This window comes from Meleagris gallopavo, chromosome 1 (genome assembly GCF_905368555.1).
Source record: "Meleagris gallopavo chromosome 1, MGAL_WU_HG_1.1, whole genome shotgun sequence".
In the NCBI taxonomy this organism is placed as follows: Eukaryota; Metazoa; Chordata; class Aves; order Galliformes; family Phasianidae; genus Meleagris; species Meleagris gallopavo.
This window is the reverse complement of record NC_139404.1, coordinates 136,268,190-136,295,960: the sequence shown is the minus strand read 5'-3', so window position 1 is coordinate 136,295,960 and position 27,771 is coordinate 136,268,190. Positions and strand designations below refer to the sequence as shown.

Sequence of the window (27,771 nt, the reverse complement as noted above, 5' to 3'; positions counted from 1 at the left end):
AGAAGTTTTATTAATATTTAGCTAAACTACACTTGCTCTCCAAGATATCACAACACTTTCTAGAAACAAAACAGTACCCTCTTCAGTGTTGCACACTGATATGAATGTATGATAAGGTGTTATGGCTTTCTGAAATCACTGCAGTGAGCTGTGAATTATTCATGAAATTAAAAATCCCAACTACTTCACTGCATCAAATAGTTCTGGAAAGTGATGTACAATAAAAGGAGAAAGAATAAACAGCTCACATTAAATAAATTATCCAGAAAGAAACCTTTCTTATCCCTTAAATCACCCATTCCATATCTTTTTCCTCACCCTCAGGCATGCTAGTACTTTAAGCCTGCAGAAGTTAATTTTCTTCATAGATCAGGTTTTAGATATTGTGATTCTGTTTTATGAAAAGATTATAGTATAAGTGGATTAGTAATTAGCAATCAAAAAAAATTAGACAGTACATACTCATACCTACTTTTATATTATTTTTTCTGTAGAGAAAACACAGATACAATGTTTTTCTCTAATTTTTACAATGAAAAGAAATGTCATTAGGTGGAGGAAAGGAGTAGAGAGAAGTCAAGTCAAACATCTGATCAGAAAACACAATATTTTGCAGAAGAGTTCTTGATCTGATTCAGAATCAAAGCCCTCAAATGTGCAGAGTACAGACATTTCCCACAAACTGCAAACAAATTCCATTTTTGTATAGTTTTCATCTTACAAGTGGACTGTTTCCAATAGAGGTGTGTCAACTCTTAAATGAAATCATTATCACCCATCTTTTGAATTTGCAGGGAATTGCAGGCAGTTTACTATTTTCTGAATTTGTTCAAATACGAGAATCCTGAAAGGCTAGGGGAAAGAAAAAAAAAGAAAAATGTTTTGAGAACTATCAAGTCTTTATGCAGCACAGCTCTCTTGGAGGATGTATATGCTGCCATTTACAGTCCCTTGTGGATAATAAATAATGCATATTCTGGATCTGTTCCATGGCTGTTTTATTCAAGGGTGTTACCAGCTGCTTGAAGACCAGTGGGGCATCAGGTTCATTTTGTATCTAGTATGTGGAAGTAAGATATATAGATGTGTGTATCCATTCTATCAGGTCTTTTTATTCTTTAAGGAAAAAAAATAAAGTACCATTATTCAAAATAAAAGAGCAGGTACATTTATTCAGTTTATCCTTTCCTTGTTTTTCTGAGCTCCTCAGGAACATAACGGCATATTTAAAAATAGCCATTTTGCAGCCCAGGTCTTTCTCTTTCCTTTTCCTTCTTTCGGTCTTTTCCTCCAGAAAGAGACACTTCTGTGGAGTAGCTCTTATCTTTTCAACATTAGGACTGGACAATTAAGGAGTTTGAGGAAAATATCCTTATCAAAAGTCAAATCTCTGGGAAGATCTTCAGAAGGCTAATACCAGTTCTTGAACCATCAGGGTTTGCTTTTCAAGAGTCTTCTTATTTCAAGGTGTTCAATTTTGAGTACTAATTGGAAAAAAACAAACCAAAAGAAAAAAAAAAATCATGGATTCATGAATAACAGTGCACAACTGTTTCCAAGAAACTCTTTATTATTATTATTATTATTATTATTATTATTATTATTATATAACATACAGTAGTGAATTCCCAAGTGCTTTGAAACTAGACTATTTTGGAATTCCTAGGGTTCTGAGAATTGTTGATTCAGTTCTATCTAGGTCACAGTCAGTAGGTTGTGGATGCTGGTATATCAAAGCAAATGCAGATGTGGTAGCAACCCCTGGAGCTAAGGCCACAGTTCAAAAGGACAGCAAGGAAAGTCTAAAACAGTGTTTGGAAATAAGAGGCCAGAAAAGGGGTTCTGATAGCATGCCTGTTACAAAGAATTGGACCCTTCTTCAGCAGTGGTGTGATATGGACACAAATACATCAGTATCCCATACAAAAAGGCTGGCATCAGCAGGCTGCCCAGAACTTTCTTGGTGTTGTTTATTAGAGACAGGGGTCTAACAGGAGAAGATTTTTAAGGGCAATTAAAAACTATGTCCTCAGCAACTCTGGATGCTACAGAAATACTGTGTACAGGCAATGGCATTCAACCTGATGTTCTCCCTGTCCTTGAAGTTCAGTTCCCATATTCTCCTGTTTATCTCAGTATTTATTTCTCTTCTTCTAGAATGGGACATTTGTAACCCAGCAGTTCTCCCCTTTCTCTTCATCATTAGGCCACTGGGCAAATGCTAGCCATCCCCTGATCTTCCCATAAAATGAAAATTCAAATCTCTGTAGAAACTGCTGAATAGGAAAACTTGACACACTGTTTATGTGCTATCTCACAGTACAGCTACAAGCAAAACTTCTGTTACATGTTACCGTGACTATTTTGGTGAGAGCTGAAAGCCTTGTTTGAATGTTTTTATGGTATCTGGGCAATAAGTATCTCCCTGCAGTTGGAGAACCTAAGAGATTCTTTATGCAATTACTAGCTTGATACTCCCCAACTGTTTCACTTACACAAAATCAACAGAATTTCTCAAATGTTTACTCTGTCCTGGAATAATTATTCTGGAAATTATGTCATCTGGAGCAATAGGAAACAGTTTTACAGATCTAGAGTACTGTTATCACAGTATAAAGGCAAAGAAAATGTCTACACTAGTGTTCATGTAAGCTCATGCAAACATGGCTAAATATGTGGAGTGGCAGTGCAGAGCTCAGCTGAAAATCTCATCCTGAACCCTGGTTAAAAATCAGCCACCCGCCTATGCTGACTTCTGGAATGAATAGTTTTACTGAAATTTATGCCTGCATTCAGTACCTAATATGTATCTGTTAATATGCCTTTGAACCATCATTTTCAAGTTGGATATTAGGAAAAATATCTCAGAAAGAATGGTGTGGCACTCGAACAGGCTGTCAAGAAAGGTCGTGGAATTACCATACCTGGAGTTGTTCAAGACCCATGTGGATGTGGCATTGAGAGATGTGGTTAGCAGGCATGGTGGAGATGGGTTGGTGGTTGGACTAGAGGATCTTAATGGTATTTTCAAACTTTAATGATTCTATGGTTCTATAACTAAATGTTTCCTAGGAAGAGAAGTTAGAATGGGCACTTCTTTTTTCCTGTTTCCCTTGTAGTTGCCATTCCTTGGCCAGTGCAAGAATCTTCAGTCATCACCCAGACAGAACACATCATGAACTATAGGACAGAGAAAGGATGGAGAAAAAGCAGTTGAAGAGCTGTTTTTGGAACTTATGTTGTCATGTTTGCAGGAGGCTATGAAATCAGAGTTTTAAAGTAGCACTTTTCCAGTGAATTAAGAAAAGACAAAAATGCATCACTCTGGAGGCAGAATGGTTGGTTTGGAGCACTTTTTCTGGCGTGAGACAAAACCTAATGTTATTTTTTTCCTTATTCTGCATGGTATAAAGATTACATCTCATTGAGTTTTCCAAGAGAATGACTATTTTAGTGTGAATCTAGAATATTAGCACTATGGATAATGGGAAATTATTGCCCCCTCACTACAAGAAAGGCATTGAGGTCCTGGAGTGTGTTCAGAGAAGGGCAATGAAGCTGTGAGGGATCTAGAGCACAGGTTTTATCAGGAGTGGCTGAGAGAGCTGAGACTGTTTTGTCTGGAGAAAGAGGAGGCTCAGAGGTGAAATTATTGCTCTCTACAACTACCTGAAGGGAAGTTGTGGTGAGGTGGGAGTCAGCCTCTTCTCCCATTTAACTCACAATAGGACGAGAGGGGATGGCCTAAAGCTGCACCAGGGGAGATTCAGGTTGGACATTAGGAAATACTTCTCTGAGAGAGTGGTCACATGCTGAAATGGGCTGCCCAGGGAGGTGGTGGAGTCACTGTCTGTGGGGGTGTTCAAGAACCATTTAAAAGTACTTAGAGGTATGGTTTTGTGGAAAATATTGGTGATAGGTGGATGGTTGGACTAGATGGTCTTAGAAGTCTTTTCCAATCTTGGTTATTCTATGATTCTATGATTCTATTCTATATAGGAGTTTGCAACTGCTTTGAACTTTGACCTGCGTTGTTGTTGAATTGTTTAGGGAAATTGTCTAGCATTGAGCAAGCAATATTTTACCTCTGCTTTTTGTTAGCAAAAAAACCACCCTGCTCTCAGCAGACATAAATGCTGTATACAGTTTTTAACAATGATTATGCTGACATTCAGCAGAGTGCTTTTTCCACTATGCTTTAGTAGTTCAGAAATGACATTGCCAAATGTAATGGCAGTCAGGCAGTTTGTTAACCAATCTCTGTACCTCAGTTTCATAATTTGAGATACACAGGCAACAGCTAATGACAACAAAAATCACAACAGTAATTTTTGGCAGAACCAAATAGTTGCACTGCTGCTTTGTTGTTTGTTGTTCTTTCTTTCAGTACTGCCTTACAATTAAGATGCACAGGCACAAAGCTTCATTGACACTGTGATTAACAAGGAAGCTTGATTAACTCAGATAGCAGAGTGGAATGAACAGTTTATTAGAGTTCATCTGCCACACTTACAAGTGAAATAAGGAGATCAACATGATATTCCTCTGCAGATATAAGCTAAATGCCAAGGATGCTAGTCAGAACGAACCAGGCAAGATGCAGGGTGAGACGGTGATCCTGTAGGCCTTAGTAGTAGTTAATGGCAGATGGTTCTTGTTGCAGCATGCAGTGCCTTCTCTGATTCATAACTTTGAGACTTGAAAATAAATTCCAAAAATCAATTCATTTTCAAGCCCTGGAAAAGGAATATGCATTTTCTTAATAACTCTTTCCAAACAGCATCAACTTTTACCTTCAGCATATGTTCTGGTCCTTAGAAGAGTAAAACATTTTTTTTAGAAATGTCTTCATTTTCTGAAAATAAATGTTAATCCTGATCCATCAAAAACTATTTAATATATTTCTTTCTTTTCTTTCAAGGTTTTTTCTTTTTTTTTTTTTTTCTTTTCACTGTGGATCAGTGTAAGAAATTAACAGAAAGATATAGAACTCCATTTGCATTAGGATTTTGATTTTCCCAGGTCCAAAGAGTGTGGTCAGTTACAGATGCAATAAACCTTCCTGTCATCAACACAGTATTATTCATCAGTGTATGCCAATTTGAACTGACATGGTGTGTGGCATACTCTGAACAAGATGGGCCTGTGTTTAACAGAAAGCAGACCTGGGCGGCCATGCCGTGTAATCTGCAGGTCTAATTTTTGCCATCAGTCAGGCTATTCACCAGGAAATTGAGCCATGCCATGGAAGTCTATTTTTATTTACTTGGAGAGATTTCAGGTGCTTGATGTATAAGGAACTATAAAGGGTGGGGATTTCATGAAATGCTTCTTTTTCCTTTCCTTCTCTTCTTGATTTGTTAGATCCAAAATCAAACAGCTGGAGAAGATTCTCTTTTTTCTTTTTCCTTGTGGTTTTCTTTATATCAACTTTTTGAAAGTTAATCTAGCTCCAAGCAGGAACAAAGTCAGCATATCCCCTTAACCATAGCTCAGATGTTCTGCATTGACTGCTGTTTTGACATTCTTGGATGGAAATCCATCCCTTAATACTCAAACGTGATGCACATACTGGTTCTCTGGCATGCCTTCGCCTATGACCATCTGTTGTGGTGGCACTGTGCCTGCTCAAAAAATTCTCTGCCAGTTTCATGAGGGCATAGGTATCAACCAAATATAGAGTTAGAAAGATAGCTAGCAAGATGTCATTGTAGCTGCAAGATTACTCCTCTTGCTGGTAAGGAATCCCAAACCAAGCATGCATTTCAGAATAAGTATTTTAGGTACATCTTAAAATCATCACAAACATGTATGTTTGCACTCATGTATAAAGGTAAACAAATTTATTATTAAAAAAAAGAAGAAAAATAAAAAAAACAAAAGCAACAAAAATAAAATTAAAAAAAAAAAACAACAACAGATCTTGAAATAACTAGAAAATACATACATATTCATTTTTCTTTGAGAGAGCAGCAAAGACTTGGAGAAAACTTTTTTTCAAAAACCAGGCTTCACAAATAAACAATGAATAGGTGCAAATGTTTCATGTGCCTATCCCAATTTTAAATTCAATGCATTGATATTAGATAGATACTGTAAAAAGGATTTGGGAATATTTACTTGATTAGTAATTGGGGATCACTTGAAAAAGATCTCCTGCTCAGTTGCTAAAAGAAAAAAAGCCACATTCTTTTAATGAATATAGCACACAAATATTCACGACAAGTGAAACTTGAGTTAGGTTACATATGGATGCAATTATGATGTGAACTTTGCAAAGCCAATATCAAAGATAGAGTGTCCTTTTCGGGCAAAACTAGGAGTGATCATTTCCAAGACTTGTAGAACAATATTTTAGATCCTAATCTAGTTTTATTTATACCTTATAAGAGACACCTGCTGGTATTAATACAAAGGAACAGTAATAATAAATGTTTACACTGCTAGTATTTCTATCTATAAAGAGCAGTTTAAAACCATGAGAAGGTAAAGTTCCCATCCAGCTGAATTTAAAATAAGTTGCAATACATGAAAAAATAACATAGTATTACATGGACAAGACAGAAACTATATTGGAAGGAGCCTAAGAAAGTAAAATAGTGGGAAAAACAGTGAAACCAGGCTTGCCACAGGACAGAATGGTACAGCCTTAAAAACAGGAGCAAGGAACCTGAATCCGATGTGGAAAAAAGGAATGTTGTCAAGAAACTGGGAAGAAATCTGTATTTTAGTATAGAAAATAACACTAGCAACAAGACATAAATGGGAAAGTGAGTTGTAGGAGTTTGGGAGAAGATGATCTCAGAAACACAAAAGCCATGAAGGAGAACTGAACTTCCTTTCCTTTTGATTAGAGAGAAGATACGTTCTATACAGCTTATGAAAGAGCTGAAGTCAGCAGAATGGGAGAGGGATTATCATGAAAAGAAAAAAGAGTCAAAATATCAACATGATGGGTCTGAATGTTTCCTCCCCAGTCAGGAAGTTCCCAAACAATTTTTGTCTTGTAAACCCTGTTATTCATCACAGCGATGGATAAGAATATTTCCAGCCTGCTATTGCAATGGTGGAATTTAAAGACAAACTGAGGATTCCTTCGAGTGGCAACAGTTGTTCAGTCTGTGAGCTCCTCAGTGGAAACCTTTGCATGCATGCCACTCTTTTGCAATATGGTACTTGCTCTGTTCTCACCAATACCTGCTCTTCCATGTAAAATAAGTTTGTCAAAACCCAGAACAAGGTATGACCTTTAACACCTGTTTTTCCTCTTTGCTTGGACTTGATTTGGTCTTCCTTTCTCAAGAATGGATTGCCCTTCTGAAAGACTGGAGAGGGGTACTACGGGCTTATTTGCTTATAGTTGTTGCTTATAGAAGAACTTGGGCACTAGTTAATACAGTAAATGTCCATTTCATTAGACTGTACATCTACCTGGATCAGGACTTTTCTGTTCTGAGAGCCACACAAACAGAACAAACATGATCCTGTGAGCAAAGTAGTTATAATCTGAAGGCCTCTTGAAAGATCAGTGTTTGATTCAGCATTTCGCTGACTACTGAACTGGGATCTAATTCTGAGTTTCTGTGTTTTGCTTTTCTTGATAAGAGACTGAAAGATGTGTTTGTTCTTTGAGATGTAAATTCTCTCTGACAGAGGCTGTGTCATTGGAAAACAGGTCCATGATTTGCTACAGCTTAAAAAACAAAAACAAAAACATGCCTTTGAATCATGAGCATTTGCCTGGGGCTTACACTTTCTGACTAATTTCTTCAGAAATTAGGAAGGGAAGGGAAAGGGTCTTCACTTACCAAGGAGAAAGATCAGCTGTCTGCGGAGAAAGTCCACTAGGATATGGTGTATGCTGTCCATGGACATAGGAATAGACACTTTACTGCCAAACTTAAAACTCTCCTACTCTATGTTTTTAACAGAACCATAGAATATCCTGAGCTGGAAGGGATTCATAGCAAAACATCTAAATATTGACAAATGTTGACTCTTGTCTACCCCTGAAAAGAACAAGTAGAAATATCTAGAATATATATGAATTTATATTAATTTCTCTTGATTCTTTTGAGATGAACATGGAATTCATCTCTGAGAACAGGTGTCATTTTTCCAATATTATTTCTTGTTATAATGTATTTGCCTTGACCTACCACATCCTCATAAACCTGTACTGAAATAAGCGTCTGTTTTAAATTCCCCTTGGATATGTTTGACAAAAAGGTTTATCAACAGATGGTACTAAAAGCTGTAGTTGAACAGGAAAAGAAGAGTATATCAAAGTTAAAATGCATCACTTTTTCCTTCAGTGCTGTGTAAAAAGGTTTACTAATGGATTTGCAGATTTTGGAATACTCATTCATTTGTAAAGAGTATTAAATCAATATGAATTCAATAATTTGTGCTTGGAAATTATTATAAAAAGAGAATGATTTCTTAACAAAAATATGTATGTATCTGTATCAATTATATGCACAAATATATTTATGTTTCTAGTTCATAATTTAAAATAATTTTTTGTACTTTCTTGAATTGAGAAAGGAAAAAAATTCTTAAGGTAAAAAACTCTCAGACGTTTTAAAGGATTATACTATTTTCCAGATAAAAAGGAAGGAAAAAAAGGAGTCAGTCAGTTTCATCTCTAAATTACAGTTCTGTGCCTTTTAACAGCTGCATAAATTCAATTTATATTGTAACTTACACTTGTTTATATCAAAAATAAAATATTAACTACAGCTTTGAAAACATGCACTGAAGAAGTTAGCAAGCTATAATTAATTCAATTCATAATGGTATTCCCCTCTATGATGATGTGTGTAGCCAATTTTATAATGTTATAATAGTAAGTAGAGTTTTTCATGGCATATGAGAAGTCCATAACCTTTTGCAGTCTTGGTCCATCGAAAATTGGCAAAAACAAGATATGAAGTTTTCTCTAAGAGAGCACTCTGACGTGTTTCACAATCCTTAGTGCTTAAAAACAACCCAGAAAAACAGATCAAAAAACAGTAATTGCACAGCAAAGCAAATGCAGTTACAAAGCCAAGAAGGATTACACATGGGCTTTTACAACAGGCTCAGCACAGTTGTGAGCTATACTTTAGACCCTGGGAACGTGAAGGATATGTATCCCTAAAATAATTTTTAAATTTAAGAGCACTTGTGTGCTCGTAGGAATGTTGTCAGGGAATGGTATGTTTCTTTAGTAGAAGGTGGTTGCCAAGCAGGATCACTGAGTGCTTAATCACGCTTATATTAAAGCTGAGACACATGAACTGAAACAGTTATTATAGGGAATAATTAGAGAACAAATTAAAAGCATTAGAATTGCCAGGAAGATCAAAGCAAACCATTCCCCCCGAGAAGTGGACAGAATGTTGCTCAGAACAGGTAGAAGCAAAGATTTGCAGTGAAGATTGCATTCTCTAACGTAAAAATTCTTAATAGCAGTTAAGGTACATCTTATCAAAACTGCACACAAAGAGATAGAGTCAGATAACAGGGAAAAATGCCTGTTTGCAGAAAATACGAGGGCAGGTGCTCAAGAACATCAAGAACAAGTGGTTCTGTCTTGCGTAAAACCTGAAATTTTACAAAGCAAAAAAACAGCAAATCCCAGAAATATCCTGCAAATTAAAAAGAAAAAAAAAAAAAAAAAAAAAAAGGAAGTCAGAAAATTGCCAGAACTGTACACAGAACATCAAGAAATTCATTAGTTTGGAGATCCAAGGTCTGAAGAGAGGAGTACCTGATGGTTTCCACCCTTCAAGGAAAGTGGTTGCAAAACTGATATGAAGAGATCAGAAGACAAGAAATATCTGGACAAGCTGGTTGCCATTTCTGCTAAAATAAAAAAATACTCATTTTGAAGACAGTAATTGTCAGTCTATTAAGATAATATCCCTCTCAATTCTACTGAAAATGTGTGTATAACTGCTGTGTATTCTCCCTTTATAGACAGGATAATGAAGATACAATGGAAATATATTCAAATTGACAAAGAGGGTTTGTTTCTTGGTACTGTTTCTTGCTACTGTGCAGAATGGTGCACATGCATCTATGAAGATCACATCTCTTTCCCTAATCCCTGAGAAGATGGATGAACAGCAGATGAGTCCACTGGCAGTGCTGGGTAGAGAGATGTCTTCAGAAGGTCAGAAGAGCCCTTGGATTTTGAGGAAACCTAACGCATCCCACAAGAGGGAAAGAACACTTTCTCTTTTGAAAATGGCAAGCTCTCTGCCCTACTTCATCAGGTTGTATTGTATGGCCATATTAGGCTATTTTTTAAAGTAATGAGAAGTTGATGTAACAGCTGATGCCAGAATGGGAGAAGATGCTGGCTACCCTGATATGAAGCCATAAAGAGGCATAGCATCTGGTAACCCTCATCTGTGCCTTATCATGGGCTCAGGAAACAGAGACCAGTACATTGCACTTGCATGTGTTACAGCATTATAATAACTGATACTGCTAAGAGTAAAAATTCAATCAATGTATATATATCAAAACAAATTATTTCAGGGAAACAATAACTGCAGTGGCACATATCATATCAATACTATTGAGCTGAGCTAACAATAAATCAAATTGGCAGAATCAATTCCTCTGCTGGAAATGAAATCATTAAAATTCATATACAGAAGCACATGCCATATATAAGATTTCTTTTGGCAATTTCTGTCTATTTGGCTGTAGAACACTCACTATCTGGGATTTAAGGACTCTCTTCCTTTACTTACGCATAATGAGGGGTGTGAAGCAAAGCACTGTGCACGAGGTACATCCCATAGCACTTCTGGAAAAGTTTGCATTGCTAGTGTGTAGATCTTCTGGATTCAAAAGAGATTAATAATGCTTCAGTATGTTTTGAGCTTCTGGGATAAGAAGATATGATGGTGAGGTAAGCAAGAATAGTCCTAGTATTAGTCTTGGACTGAGGATAAGTGAACAGGCACGTCTTTGAGTGCAGAGCATTCTTTGTCAATTCTACTTGTTAGTTTTCTGCACAGTGAAAGATACAGTGCAGACAGAGATGGAAATTGCTAGAAGGCGGCAAAGAGGGATCATCTCACCACAGTGCTCAGGGGACACGCACAAAGCTTTTCATTCATAGACTCGTTATCTATGGCAAGACTGGAGAGGAAAGGACATGAAGGAAGATAGGATCAAAATTAGATGAGTAGCAAGAAATTAATAATAATGAAGAAATTATTGAACTGCTGAACAGCCTTTTTTCTGTGAAAAAATCTCTCAGTCTCACTGCAGTGCTCACATTTCTCATAGGGACACACACTGAAAATTGATCATGTGGCGTGATCTCAAATCCAAGCATAACTGTTAGATAATATTCTCCATGTCAATCTTTCTACACTCTAAACTGATCTTGTTTAGGACTACTCTCTTTTTTTGTAAGAGGAAATGGAAGAAGAGAGAAGAGAGGCTGAGAGAACTGGGACTGCTCAGCCTGAAGAAGAGGAGGTTCAGGGGGATCTCATCAATGTATAGAAATATCTGAAGGGAGGGTGCCAAGAGATGGAGCCAGGTTCTTTTCAGCGGTGATCAGTGCCAGAACAAATGGGCACAAATTGGAACACAGAGGTTCCTTCTGAATATCAAGAAAACTTCTGTGCTGTGCAAGTGATGGAGCACTGGCACAGGCTGCCCAGAGGCTGTGGCGGTGTCCTCCTTGGAGATCTCCAGAAGCTAATTGGCTATGGCCCTGGGCACCCTGCTCTGGGTGACCCTGCTGGAGAGAGGCTGGGCCAGAGAGACACAGGTGTCTCAGGCAGCCTGTGGTTTCGTGAGAATATGTATGTGTAGTCAAATATCTCAGGAACACAAGAGAGAATCATAGAACTTTTGTATGTATCTCTTTCCTGAAACTCTTCATACAGAATCGCTGATTTCTAAAGAAGTGTGTCATGCATTGGTAGTAGTATTACAGTAAAATACTTTGCAGTTGTTCTAAACTGATGCTTTCCTTGAGAAAACAATGTATTTTATCTTAATCTTTGTTCTCAAAACTACTGCGGTACCTAATGTTTACAAAGTGAGGGGTCTCTTAAAGCCAACTAAAATGTGTTCATAGTTTAGTAGAGACTATTCCACTATATCTGTAATCAGTAGAGAGGTGAATTGTCTCTTGGAAATATCTGTTTTTCTTCACTGACTGTAAAGGGAGCTGATTGAACTAGTCTTGATTAAATGCTTTATATTTAGGAAGCTAAAATTAAGCATTTTAAGCCATTTGACTACAAAAATAGCAGCAGCCACTGAAGAGCAGTGTGCTTTACAGTTCCTAAAATAAACTACTAATAGTAGAAGTTCTAAAACTGAACCAACAAATCTCCTTGAGTAAAAAACACTTAAACTTTAGATAAGAGTCCACAGTCCATCTCTCAGTTTTCCTTGAAACAAAGCAATCAAAGAGGTGCTTTTCATTTCTTTACTATCAAAAAAATAAAATAAAATAAAAGCAATAAAATGATAAGATAAAGTGGAGCAAATGAAGGCGACTTAGTATATTTTATGTTGCAAACAAGCAAAGACAAATTCAACACCAATAAAAATTCACAGAACTGTATTAAACCTAGATGTATTATGGCTAGCCTAGGATTATAACCACAAGAGAGACCTATGTTAGGGAGCTCTGGGTTGCAGGCTTTAGGAACTGCACACTGCTGCATTGAATTTATATGCTGCAGCAATCCTGACGCAGAAGCTGGGTAGATGATCCAAGTCTGACTCCTGCAGCATGACTGGATGGCACCCACAGCTGCACTGTTCGCTCCCAGCTGAGTTTGACCTAGGACACTTACTGCTTTCAATCTTCATGACAGAGAAAAGTAAACTAAATGCATAAATTAGGAAAGAGATATACTAAAATACAAGTGAAAACATGCATCAGGAAAAGAACATTATCATTTCCCTTAGAGAAATGAGGGGCAGATGTGACTCTACCTGAGCAGGGGAATGAGGCTGGTAAAGCCTGCTGTTGAGGGGCAAAATTAACTGTGAAAAGTTGAACCAGATACATAGAAAAACACATGCTGATTGTCTCTCATTCTTTCTCTTACTCCTTCCCCTCACATTCCCCATCTGGCTGCATATAGTGTTGGCTTCCCTCCAGCTGCTGCAGAAGGCAGCAGGGATGTGGGACTCCTGAACCTGTCCACACCTCCTGGCAAGTCCATGTTTGCTGAAATGGATTGGGCAAATTCCCCTCAATTTTAAAAGCTCAATGTGAGAACTGATGTTGCTATTGCCTAGATGTCATCTTCTCCATCATGAATGTCCCTGTCACACCCGAACCGTCCTTTTTGTCTGTGAGGAACGCTCTTGTCTCAGAAGCAATTCAGTTGGGTAATCAAAGAGTTTAAGCTGACGTCGGAAGAGCAGAAAAACTGAAATAGAAACCCTCAAAATATTTCTGTTTCTATGTAACTAAACTTTGGTAAGAAAATAAAATGGGGGAGAAAATAGGAAAATGTATACAAATATGAATTACAGAAGAATGCATTAACATAAGTATTTCCAGAAGCAGAATAAATTCCTGGTGAACAAGCAGAAGAAAAAGAGACCGCATCCTTTAGCCATAATCTTCTGCATGTGTTCTTGGGACATGGCTTCCAGATGTGTCCACCTACCTGCATCTGAAGAACCCTTCTGCCCTCCTCGTTTAGCATTATAGTCCCTAACTGATAGCTCTTAAATGAATCAAGTTCACTGACTCAAAAAAGGCTAAGCAGTGTGATGGAGGTTTGACAAGCATCTAGATGGCTCGGTTGTCATCTCCCCCTCTGTCTCTGGTTTGACCACTCTAGCTCAAGAAGATAGTTAGACGGTATACTCCAAGAGTAGCTCAGGAAAAGGCATTATACCTCAGTCTGACTGCCAGCACTACCCCACAAGTCTCAAACAGCTCTATATGCCCTCCTGTCACAGGCTGGATCATACAACACCTGTCCTCAACTTCACTCGCCCTATCAGACCACAACGTAGCCTTCACGACATTTTAGTTACCTTGGAATTAATAGATATATTTAGAATAATATGCACACCTTACTATCACAGGGCCGCAGCTCAGGAGCTGGAGGAGGTGTGGGGTCATGTGCTGTCCTTTTTGGGGCACAAGCAAAGTGAGCCAGAAAATGTTCAGAAAGAGTCTACCTTGCATGGTGAGGGCATGAATATTCTACACCGTCCGATTCCAGTTATGTGGATTTCTCCCTCTTTCACTCAGCAACATGAACATAGCCATGATCGATAACTGGTGCATTTTTCCAGCCTGAAATTTGTTATTGACTCTTGTGTACCCATAAGGTTTGAGAAGATGGTTCTTCTCAATCTTGCTGGCAGAGGGGAGAAGCACTGAGAAGGTTATGTTGAAGCTGCCAAATAGCACAGCCCCAACTCATAAAAGTGATTGAGAACTTGCTTTGGTCAGGTACTGAAATCCCTTCTCTCTGGACAAATCTCTTAGGTACCAGTGGAATATTTAAGAGCTCCCTAAGTTCAGGTCCCAAGGCTCAAAAATGTTAACTGTTACTTGGAAATTTGGATATTTCACTTTCGTCTCTACTGAAATCAGTAGATATGAGCAATGATCACTGAAAAGTCAAGCCTGTTTGCTTCTGGTTGTGTCTATGCTTTTTTTAAACACACCAACCTCCTCCATCTCAAGCTGCAGGAAGTACTGGGAAATTGGTATTTGGCGAATCACCTGCTTGGGAATAGGAATGCTTGAAAAATATGCTCTTTCCAGGAAAAAAAAATCACCTTTTTTTTTTTTCTCTATTTTGTTTTAATGGCAATGGTATGGTCTATAACTTGAATTGGAATATTTTTTTATCCTTGTGTTGCTCGTTGTACGGTTAATTCTTGCATAATGCACCATGATTGAATGGGGAATTCATCTCTTGTATTTGTATTACCCTGCAGTCCTAGCAGATGTCCGCTTACAGCTGTGGATCCCCTCCGCATTCCCTCTCCAAAAACAGCCCAAGCCTTTCTGTTTCTGTTACACTTCTTTCCAAACAGTGTGGCATCAAGAAATGTGCGTCAGTAGAAGCTTTGACAAAGATTTCACTATAGTCAGCTGTGAAAGCTGTTACTGTGAGACAAGTTAGTGACAGCTCTCTAGCAAGTGTGCCTGCAGGTTTGTTGGTGCCAAAAGTGCTGGGGAGTGAGAAGACTGGTGAAATGCACTCAGATATTCTGGTTGTGCCTCACTTTGGTAATCAACAAGTTCCTACAGTTTTTGAAATATTACTCATTTTGAGCATTTGAAAGTGATTTTGTAATTTGATCAGCAAACTGATATATTTCTGGAAAAGCAAAAGTACTGATAAAAATAATCAGAACAGGAATGTTCACTCATTTGGTTACTTCAAATGTCTTTTTGTACCAAAGTTCCCTCAAATAAATTTTTTTGGCATTTCCTTGAAAATTGTTTTTTAAATGTCAATTAAACACAAATAATTTTTGGTCTCTCTGTATTTCTCCATTGAAATCAAGAAAAGATGTCATAGTTTCCAGTAGTGGGGCTCAAATATAATTATTTTATTGGCAGCAATATATATAAAAAAAAGCACATTTGTATCCATGTGAACATTGTGCTTCTTGTATAGGAAAAAAAAGCTAAAACAAAGAAGGGTGGAGTCCTGCAATCTAAAAATGCACTCATGCACATATTCTGATATTTGTTCTGCTCATGTCAACCAGAATAATCCAATACATCGATGAGAGGCTAGAGTTTGCTCTGTGCTATGCTGACTGCATGCAACTGAAGCCTCATATAAAAGGCTCAACGTTACTTTTAGCTTCCGCCACTGAAATCAATGGACTGGTGTCTGCCCACATCAGGTCTGAATCTGGCCCTCACAATCAACATTTATTAGGCTCTTGACAGTGCCTTTAAGTGATCTTGTTGGTTAAAGGGCAAAAGTATGAGCACAAAAGCCTACAGTAGATACATTCCAAGCCACATGTGCTCTGTTTACTGTACAGCATGAAATATGCAGTCTGGGATTGTACAATATAGATAATTCAAGCCATATGTAGATCAGTGAATGTAAAGCTCTGTGTATTTGATCTCAAAACCAATTAGAGCAGTTTGTTTGCTTTGATCTGAATGGAATGCTGCAGTATACACGTTATAAAACTTACTTCCAAAAGTTATTGGGCTAATAAACACTAATAACGTGAATGCTTTGTATTCCTGAGTTCCATAAAGAAATTACACATAAGACTTGAAAACAGTTATTGAGGGTGTGACTTTTAAAACTAACCAAATTCTCACATAATCCTCTGGAGAAAAGGAGATGTGAGCACTCCCAACACTGACACCTTTGGGGATGAGCTGCTTCCCCTTGAATTCCTCAATACACTGAGAAAGCCCAGTTTGTTGTTTTATTTAATTACTAATACACTTTATGAGGAGCTTGGGTTCTGAGCATGTGCTGCTCCACAGGAATAAGGAACTTTGCTTTAAGGGTACTTAAAATAGGAGCAAACAGAGGTAGCAGATGGCTTAATCAGGCTGTTCCGGGAATCTATACCTACACTGTTTGAAAGTCCAGTTTTGGGGACTAGACCTTAAGACTGCCTCTCCCTGAAAAGGCATCTTTTGGTTCTGAAAGAGCAGTTCTGAGTCACTGAATTGTACAGAGAAACCACTGAGAAAAGCAACTCTCAGCTCCTTCTGAATCAAGCCATCTTTCAGGGCTGGTGCTGATGATGCAGCAGCTCCAGCTCAGAAGAAAGATGAAAATCTGTCTCTGCACTTGGCCCTAGGAGAGAGCTCTCCAGATGAGTGGGCTGGGTGGGCTAGAGAAGATGTGGTGGAGACATTATGGTGGCCTAATGGGTGTCATCAATCTCTCAATGTAGATAGATTCCTTCTTTAGTCTCACTTTCATTAAAAAAAAAGAAAAAAACGCCAACAAGTCAGCATTCTTAGATGATCCCTTCTCTCATGTGTTTTTTGTTTTGTTTTTCCCCACTAGGAATGGCTTTTTTTTGAAAAACAAACAAACAACCCACAGCCCAACCCTAATGCACATAATTCAAGATGAAGCAGCTTGGAGAGCACAGATATAACTGAGATGCAGATCTCAATGCTTAAAGTGCTGTCATAAAAATTATGACAGTTAAATGTGACTGCCTCCACAATTTTTGGAAGGGTGTTTCTGCATAGAGATTTACAAATCTGTGTGGTAGAAAGCACTCTTTGTATTTTTTCTAATAGCTGATTCATATAGTACTTATATACCTGTGATATCTGAATTATAAAAATGGTTCAGCGTATATGCTTGGCACCTACAAATTGTAATGGAGAAAATATGATTAATTGCACAGCAGAACTCTTTGACAATTTGCTGAACCTGTGTATCACTGACATAAATCTTTCCCCCAAGTGCCTAGACTGTCATTAACTTGAAAAATCAGCCAAGCAAAAACCTTTATGAGTGAGTTCATGGAAATAGAGATATATTTTGTAGCTACGGTATACAGCAGACAGCTGGGAACAGGATAATACCTGCTGCAGGATAGCATGCTTTGCATATTTTTAAATAATACTCCATTTCTTAGAGCTGGTATTTGTCTGAGCCCTTGTACTGTACTCAATATGGCTTGTTTAGCTGGACTGTGGGAACCTGCTCTATGGATTTTTTTTTTCCTGTCATTTGCAAGTACCCTCAAATAAAGCAGATGAATTCATTTCCTTCTGTGGCCCTAAAGGGGCCCTTGCTCTCTGCTGCTCCTCGGGAATTCAACATCCACAAGCCACATTCACTTAACTATACTTCCATCTGAATAGCAAATGCTAATTGGGCTTGTTTCGGCATTTTCCTCACTTAAGATCCTCTGTTACACAAGAGAATGGGAACCTTCAGCCTGACTGCTAAAATACACTGAAAAGTATTAAAGGAGCTGTACTAAAGCTATACTATGCTTTAAACCTGTGTAAGCTGGAATACAGCTTGTTTTCTAAAAAATGTCCAGTTCGTTAATGGATACTTTAGTATTGAAAACTATACTTTATATTTTGCCAGACTTGTCTGGACCAAACCTGACTGAAACGAAAAGGATGTTTCACACAATAGTCTTTGCATGAAAAAGGACTAATACAAATGAGCTAAACTGTATTAATAATTCAGGTGAGAAGTAATCTAGCTATAGGTACTGTGTGTGTGTACCATGTAGGGACTCATAATATGGTCTATTTATTGCATTTCTCCATTTTTTATATACATGTGCAAGGACACTGTTTTTTACTAGAACCATTTAAGTTCTCATTCAATTATGCTTTCACTTGTCCTTCCAAACCACCTTATCCAACAAAGGAAAATAATTTGTATAAGAAATGAAGTGATGTACAAGGGGAATCGTCACACTTTTGAGATGACTTCACTGTTAGATAGATCTGACTTGGATCCTAGCAAGTAACAGGAGGTTGGGACAGGACAGTAATCTTAATTTACGGTCTGGCTTCTTCTCCATTGAAGCATAATTTTCTTCCCACCTGGCATGTATTACGAGCTTTTGTGCCTGTAAACTGTCTCTCAGCTTTGAGGCACCTTCTCCAAATAACTAGTAGACATCAAAAGGACATTTTGTGTGCAGTTCATTCAACCAGAAGTATACGTCAATAGTTGTCGAGAGGAACCATTTACTAGGGATGCCCATATATTTCCCTGAATTTAGAACTGTAGAATCATTAAGGTTGGAAAAGACTTCTAAGATCATCTAGTTCAACCATCTAACTACCACCAGTATTATCCATTAAACCATGTCCCTAATTGCTACCTCTACTTTTTCCTTAAACACTTCCAGGGATGGTGACTCCACCACCTCTCCGGGCAGCCCATTCTGATGTCTCATCACTCTTTCTGAGAAGAAATTCTTCCTAATATCCAACCTGAACCTCCACTAGCACAGGTTGAGGCCATTCTCTCTCATCCTATTGCTGTTACCTGGGAGAAGAGGCTGATTCCCACCTTACTACCACCTCCAGGTCACTGTAGAAAGTGATAAGGTCTCACCTGAGCCTCCTCTTCTCCAGATTAAGCAATCACAATTACCTCAGCTGCTTCTCAAAATACCTTTGTTCCAGACCCTTGCATACAAGAAGAGCCTACAGTGTTTATCTTAGTTACAGATGTTAGCATCACAGATGTCTGAAGTTCACTACTCTATGCAACCATTAGCAGAGGTAATAAAGCACAAGCCTCATTTACTGAAGAGAGAAGCTGAGATTTCTTCCTTTCCTCAAACATGCTAACTATCAATACTGATAAGCCATATACTCCTCTGTCCATGTCTCAGACTGTCACATCTGGGCTGTACAAGCAGAGCAGTAGGTAATAAATGAAATTATTTTTTTCCCCGTCCGTGCTTCTTCCAGAAGCATAAGTTTGTCAAGGAAAGTAAATTCCAGGCAGATTCAAGTCTGCCTATTCCTATGGAGACGTTTGTTTTATCCTCAGCTACTCATCTCCCTCCTTTGCCTGTCTGAGTATCTTCTCTTGTTGCTGCTGAGATTGAGAATGAGACGTGCAGCACAGTAGTTGCTTCTTTGCAGGATAGCTGTCAGCAGCATCAACAGCACCCACTGCCTATTTTCATATTCCCAACACAATTAGTAGTAAAAAGCCTCACTTTTCAAGGGCTTCCTATGGCTCTTCATGCCAGTGACAGAAAGAAAGCCCAAGCTTTCCTTCCCGCATACAGACAGATATATTGGAGCTGGGCGTTTGTATATGAGAAAATGGTGTAGACTGGAAAATGAAGTCATGTCCTTGAGGATAGCCCAAGTGCACTCCAGCTGCTCATTTGCAAGAACACCTTAACATGTGCAGATGTGTGCAGAGATGTAAACCTAAAAAATACTAAAGCATATGCTTAACTTTAGAAATAGCAGTAGCTGTATATCTGTGTATATATACACAGATATATGTATGGGTTTCTGTGTATATCTATCAATAGATATATATATTTATCACTGTATATCTGGCTCTAAACATGCCACAGTCTTATGTCTGTAAATCATGTGACTGGGTGACCAAGAAAATAAATAATTGAGAGCTGCTATCTGATTTGTATACATATGTATCCAAGTGCAAAGTCTTGCACCTGGTCGTGGCAACAGCTACTATCAGTACAAGCTGGGAGATACAAGGATAGAGCACAGTCCTGATGGAAAGAACTTGAGGATACTAGTGTATGGCAAACTGGACATGAACCAGCAATGTCCTCTCACAGTCCAGAAAGCCATCTGTGTCCTGGGATGCATCAAAAGAAGTGTGACCAGCAGGGAGGTAGGTGATCCTGCCCCTCTGCTCTACATTGATGAAGCCTCACCTGAAGTACTGCACCCAGATTTTGAGTCTTCAGTACAGGAGAGACCTGTTGGAGCATGACCAGAGGAGGACCACAAAAATGATCCAAAGGAGTGGAACACCTCTCCTGTGAGAACAGGCTGAGAGAGCTGGGACTGTTCAGCCTGGAGAAGACAGGGCTCCAGGAAGACCTGAGAGTGACCTTTCAGTGCCCAAAGGGGAGCTACAAGAAGGAAGAGGACAGACTCTTTAGCGACGTCTGTGGTGATAGGACAAGGGGAAATGGTTTCTAATTAAAGAAGGGGAGATTAAATTGGACATAAGGAAAAAACTTTTTACAGTAAGGATGGGAAGGCACTGGAACAGGTTGCCCAGAGATGTGGTGAATTCCCTGTCCCTGGAGACATTCCACATCAGATTGAATTCTATTATTTTATTTCATGTTGGTTTGGGGATTCTAAAGCTCATAGGAAATATTTTGATTGCGGTGTCTGCTTTTGCAACTTCATTTCAGGAAACAAAACCAAAGTGTCCCTGTAGTCCTTTGATTGCTTTGAGAAGAATACATGCTGTCAAGAAGCTTTCTTAGAGATGCATATGTGTGTGCGTGCGCATGTTTGTTATGTAAAAAAAACCAGGAGATAGTGGTCATGTGGGGATGCTCCATGTTTAGAGATTAAGCAGGGGGTTGTTTTCACAAATTTCAGGGCCTACATAGTACAGTTGAGAAAAGTCAAGCACAAATCAAAATGTGAATGATTATGGTTGGTGATGGAAGAAGTTGTCCAAAGATGGTATGGATGCCCCACATCCTTGGAGATTCGAAGTCAGGTTTGATGGGGCTCTGAGCAATGTGAACTAATGAGGGATGTCTACACTACTGGCTAGGGGTTGGACTAGATGCCATTTAGATTTCCATTCCAGCCCTGTGGTTCTATAATTCTAAGATTCTAAGATTCTGTGATTCTATGACTCTATGATTATTGATAAAATATTGCTATCATACAATTGGGCTCATCCAAGAGTCAATACAGTAACTTGACAGTGCTGGCTTTTTTATTAGCAGCTAAGTCTTAGAGAAAAACAAGAAAAGAAAAAAATATATAGAGGACAGAGAATGAGTGACTGATGGAAATGCCACATACAATACGTCTGTAGCATTTTTCTTTGGATTTAGAGGTCAAGGAACACAGCCTAGAATATGCAAGAAGATCTATTAAAAGCTATTGGCTTTGGAAAGCACCAGGGATTCAAGCAGACAGATTTGGAGCAGCTGTGTTCAGGTGATGAAGAAAATTTATGGTTGTAGAAACAGGAATTCTTTAAGAGAAGTAGCTAAGTATCTAGAGAGATTAGGCTTTTAATGGGATGATAAAGGAAGATGACAAAGAAAATGCATGAATTTTTCTTTCCATTATGAAAAAGTACTCTTTAGAATCACTTCTCAGGCAGTCACCAAAATAAATGTTCATATACACAAATATATGCATATATATACACATATAAAGTTCTTGTTTGAATAGAATATATTGGCACTTTAAGGAGTGACTAATATAGAAACTATTTATTGTATTGAAGTCCTTAAAGACTTCAGGAAAGCATATGCCTGAACAAGGTAGATGGATTAGAAAGCAGAAAGCAGCCTTGTTCTTTTGATCTAAGCTTTAATTTATTGACAGAAAAGCCTGTGGTTATGGAATAACGTGGTTTGTTTCAGTATAGTCGATGCACAAAGTAAGTGCACGTTTAATCCAGCTAACTAGAAATGGGTAGTGCTCTTGGTGTTTTCATGTAAAAAGACAGAAGAAGGGAGCTAGATCTCACTCTGTACAGATCAACGAGTGACTTAGAGTGCAGTTGTCATTACTACATGGGACAGGAAACATGCTTGAAGCAGAGACTTCTCTTGTCTTTAAAATCCGCCTGTGTGTATGGTCAGCATGAATGTGAATTTATCAGTCGGAGGTCATGCCTGACGCCAGCAGGGCCTGAAGGCATCGTGTGCCTATTTAGACTTTGTCAGTAGTCTATAAAAAGTTCAAACACTTCCAATGCATGCTACTGTACACCAGGTACAAAGGGCCTAATGCCCCTGGTAAATTATTAATCCTCATCTTTCATAAACAAAAATGTTCCGTATTTCTAGTAAACAGACCTGTAAAACTCAGAGGTAGTACAGTCAAAAGGCTTATGAACCCTCTGAACTTTGTCATCCTGGGTGTGGTATTTCCTCTCTCTGTCCAATGTGCCCATGTACAAACTGGAGGTAATAATACTCAACATAATTAGTTAATGCTTCCACATTGTTTTGAGCTTAGTAATCTGTGTAGGTGCTTATCCGTTAGCAATATGTTGCAATTAAATAGCCCTTAGTATGCAAAAGGTTTTTCTGTTTACTATACATTTGATATCTGGAGAACAAAACATGCCCCCTAGAATATATCAGGCTTCAGTTCCAGGGAGCAAAGTTGTAATCAGAGCAAAAAACGTTGAATTATTCGAAACAACTAGATCTAATGATGGAATTACGGTTAAGATAATTCCTTGAAACTTAGCTGGTCACTTCTTTTAATTTAATTGCTTAAATGAAAACAATCTTGCCTCTGGCACCCCTCCATTCTCTGTGAAGCTGCTCATCCTCCATATACGTTTTTCCCTTTCTTCTTTCCACCTTTTATCTTCCCTTTATTTTTTTTTCCTTTTTATTTTATTTTCCTTTTTTGTTTTCATTCTGCATGGTCTCCTCTGAGAGGAGCTGCTGCTGCTGTTTCTCAGGTTACTGGAGTTTCAATGGATTTTTTGGGAATCACTTAAAACAGATCTCTCCAATCATCTCCATACTCTCAATATTGTCCCTGCTACTACAAGTACTCTTGGCTTGGACATCCCTCTAAGGAATAATGTGGTATTCACAATGATTTCAGGGAAAGGGATTCTGTAGTTCAGTTGCGTATTTGCTTTTTTTGACTGATATGTTAAAAAGGTTTTCAGTGATCTGTTCATAGCCATATATAGATTTATTCCAAAAGCAGTTCTGATTAATTGAGGTTCAGGAGCAGATACCTGAAGTTTGGAATTTTTCACATTCAGAATTTCAATTTATTTCTTTCCCAAGAAGCACTTCACAGACAGAATCATGAAGTTAATTTCTGCCGATCTGTAGCTTCACAGCAGTATTTTCTTTAACCTATTTGGTTTTCCTTCAATTTGAAAAGGTCTTGCAAAACTAGGCCAAAGTAATCATTTAATTAAGAGATTACAGGAAGAGAGAAAAAATGTAGAAAAAAATATAAGCTGAGATCATTAGAACCATTTCCTTAAATAGTATAAAATATGATGGAGTTCAGAATCTTGTTTTTTCTTAACAATGTGTCAAAAAAATTAAATTTGGTGCCAATGTAGACTGTTGCTTTGGCAATACAGCGTGTCATTCAATGACTAACAAACTCTGCGAGGTATAAACCAGTAACCCAGCTGTCGAAAGATACATCTACCTCCCCTTTGCAACCATTTCTTCCAAGCCTGCTTGTTGATGCCTGAGTAGGGTGTTTGCCTGGGAGCTAGTGAGTAGATATTGCCAGGATAATATCTGCAAGCAGAGAGGTTTCAGTTTCATAAACAAGAAAGCTGAAAAGACTGTACTGAAAGATACATTACTTCATTTTTTTGTGGAGAGAGGTTTCCAGAATGAATTATACAATACTAACAATGTAGGCTTTGTAAACAGGGCAATTCCAAAAACTGTCATACCTATCTGTACCTTTCTCTACACACATGCACACACTGAAACACACACATGTATATACAGATGCACAACCGTGAATGTATATACACAGCTTATGTAAAAGTATCTTATAAATTGCATATCTTGGCACTCTACAAAATGAAGTAGCATTTTAAAATGTATAACAAAATGGAACATCTCCAAAATATTCAGTAAAATTCTGTGTAATCTTTATGTGGTTTAGTATTTTCTTAGCCGTCCTATGCATTATAATTTGTCAGGATCACTGTAATAACAAAACAAAACGAATCTGCTTTGGCATTAAATATATAAACAAACTCGCATAAGATTGTTGTAAGAACAAAATGATCTCCTCTGGTTCTCAAACAGAATGACACATGTACGCAAAGTCATGCTGCAGAGAAGATATTATCAGTTTTAATTAAAAATGGGTGAAGATGGCCAAGTTTTTCTTTTGGCTGACTTCGCTTGCCCTTTCCCTGGCAAAATCAAAGCCACCCCAGTTTTTCCTAGGACACAGTAGAGTCTGCTTTGTATTTGTCTTCTCCCTGTTATGCATTCATAACAATTTCCATCAAAATTATGAGTCTCTTTGTAGGATTGCAAGTGGGAAGAGATGTTGACAAGCAGGCAGACAAATGAGCAGAAAGACCACAGGGACCCTGTGGTCAGCAGCATGTGCCTGTGCAGTGTCAGGTGCTGCAGGGGCAACAGCAGGAGTGCAAGATGACTCTGTGGTGCCTCATGAAGGGAAGAACACGAAGTTTCCCCAGTGAGAGGAGTGAGAGGAGGAAATTGATGTGTTTGAAGTCAGTTAAGTGTGGCTTGAAGAAGGTAGGTGACAGAGAAAGAATTTCTTGGGGAAAAGAAAAGGTAGGTGAGGGTGGTTTTGAGCATGGGTGTGAATAACACAGAAAGGAGATAAGTGAGATCTGAGGAAAGAAGTAAAGGGCAATTATGGTGGGTTGAACTAGGGTGAAAAATGCTACAGGGACTGAACGAAAAAATGGCAAGCCATTCAATGCAGCTTTCTTTCATTGGTTCCTCATTAAATTCTTACAGCATCATGCCATAAAATGAGAGCAAGATGTAAAGCTGAGCTGTACTGTGATCTGTATTCAAGCATTCTCTATTTTCAGGGCAGGAAATTGAAGTTTGGAGCTTCAATATGACCCACACCTTCTACAGCTCCTGCTGTTTTAGCCGTCCTACTTTGTTTAGTTGGGTAATTGAGAAAGGTCCTAAGAAGCAGTTTGTCTAGCACATTACCAATTTGTCTGGCATCAGGCACTTCTTTCAGATTCAAATCCTGACTAACCTTTAGTACGGGGGCAAATGACTTATAGTTTTATGCCCTGTTTTCCACATCTTTTGAAATTATTAATTGTGCTTGCTTACCTCATGGAAATGTAGCAAAGATTGGCTTGTACATAGCTCTGAGAATGCTAAGCATGGTAGCTATATTCTTTTCATGGAATAAAAACAAAGCAGTTTACTCACTACAATCCCACACTTGAAACCACCACCCATCAACAAAGTGACTCATAAGCACTATGAGACAAGGATACAGTGTTTACTCCTGCAAGTTTGTTTGCACAGAAAGAACGGACTCTGCTTCCGAGTACGCCTGGCCAAGCACTCTCCCAGTACAGGTGAATGAGCCATGGCAGAGTTCAGAGGTGTGGCCCGTGACTGATAGGCACCCATATTGCATCAAGACTTTTCACTAAGGTGCAGAGCTGAGCAGGAAACTGAACTGTGGCAAATCATATTTGGCAACTGCAGCTATGCCATTTGGAAACCACCTTCAGTGAGCTCTTCAAGAGTATGATTATTTGTGTTTTGAAAGTGAAATAACTCATCTGTTGTACACACACATATTGGTGGACTAGAGTGCATTTTACTAACCAGAGATACCAGGTTAGTAAAAATGAAGAGATGTTTCTGAAAATAGCATGATAAAGTCCTGGTAACTATGGTCTTATCAAGCCTCAAGTTTAGGGTGGCAGCAGGGTCAGATCCCACCATGAGCAGTGGCAGTGGGGGCAGATGTTATGGTTGGGGATGACTGCTGGAAAGGAGTGGCTGGGGGAAAGTCACTGTTGCAGCTTCATGCTTCTGGCATGGGTTCTCTTCACACTTAGACTCTTACCAAGTTTCTCATCATTATCCCTCTTTTATAGACTGTCATCTACAACCAGATCCTTGGCCTTAGGTCATCTGTCCCTTTGTCCCTGCCTGCCTCTACTGCTGAGACAGCCTTCTAGTACTGAACTCCAAACTCATAAAATCCAGCACCTCAGCACTGTTTATTCACCCATCCTTACTCCCCAGTACTCAATTTCTATCCTTCTTTTTCCTCATTTCTGAATTCCAAGACAGTGACAGAGCCTGGTATGGTCTTGGCTCCAGCACATACTGGTAAACAAACAGGATCTCAAAAGAATTCTATTGTATTCAGCAAGATGAAATTGCTATTGCATTTTCTCTAAACACACACCCATCAGATACAGTGATGCTTACCTTGACTCAGATGAGATCCTGCACACCAGAAGTTATAGAATATATGGTACCAAAATTTTCCAAGCAGACTGGAGTCTCCCAGCAGCTTCCTACACAAGCTGTAGGGACACTGTGTAGCTGACACTGTTTGCTTAAGCTGTATATGGACAGTCAGATATGTTTGAACTAGGTGTTTGCTCTAACATCCTTGGTCAAAACATCCACACTGCATTCACAACCACTTTAGTTAAAGCTTAGAGAGATCATCCAAATCATCTGTTTTGGCTTTCTGCCTAATGTAGGTCACAAAAGTACATGTTTTGCTGTTGTCATTTGCTGATCTCTCAAAGAAGTGTTATCTGCGTGGGAATTCCTTGTTTCAGTGGCTACATTCAAGGTAGCTCAGGACTGCTCATGTGCCCTTGAGGAGTACAGCAAGCTCTGACCTTGAGAGCCTACTAAATGTAAAACTCATCATGAGAACTCTTCTGTCTGCATTACAACCCCAGTGCCACAATAAAAACTTGCTACCAACAAGGATAAGGGCTAATGAAATTATTTTCTTTTATTTGCCAGCATATTGCTACCCACTATCAAAGCAGTGATATTCTTCCTTTAGTATTTTACACATTCATTGATGAATATATAATTTAGCAACCTTATAGATAACTTAACAAATATAAAAGGTCAATAGTTATTTTTCATTATTTTTACCTATTCTTGCAATATTCTTCAGTAAGGGCACCAGAACCTAGAATAGTTGCCCTCACCCTTCTCTTCCACCAACATGTCTCTTCATCACATAGTTTATTTTTCGCAATCCTATTACTTCTTAACTTCTTCAGGTCCAGAGAAAGTGATATTTTGCAAAAATTCCCACTCTTTTTCTGAGCTCATTAACTTATGATGACAACCTCATTATACATATCATGGTAAAGGTGATCAATTAGTTTACATCAACATATGCCTTGTTTGTTCTTGATTTATAACAAAGGAGAGATTCCAGATGCAGAATTATCCAATTATCTATGTGTATCTCAATTTATCCCATTTAAAAACATTTTTTCACATATTTTTCATTTTTCCAGCAAAACATGGGTAAGGTATAAAATGGTCACTGTTGAGCTGGTCTTCATTAGCCCTAAATCTGATTGCCTTGAAAAGCAAGTCTAT

The 27,771-nt window shown here is 38.4% G+C and overlaps 1 long non-coding RNA gene across 2 annotated transcripts; it reads right to left on the bottom strand.

Moving 5' to 3' along the window:
- Positions 1-26,800, bottom strand: LOC146545630 (uncharacterized). 2 transcript variants are annotated; one of them, XR_014880816.1, is made up of 4 exons: positions 26,620-26,800; positions 4,514-4,736; positions 2,925-3,180; positions 1-1,484 (listed from the first exon to the last, which is right to left on the bottom strand). It is a non-coding gene; the product is annotated as an uncharacterized LOC146545630 (long non-coding RNA). The 2 variants fall into 2 exon arrangements; XR_014880819.1 differs by having other exon boundaries at positions 4,590-4,736.
- Between the last annotated feature and the right edge of the window lie 971 nt (positions 26,801-27,771).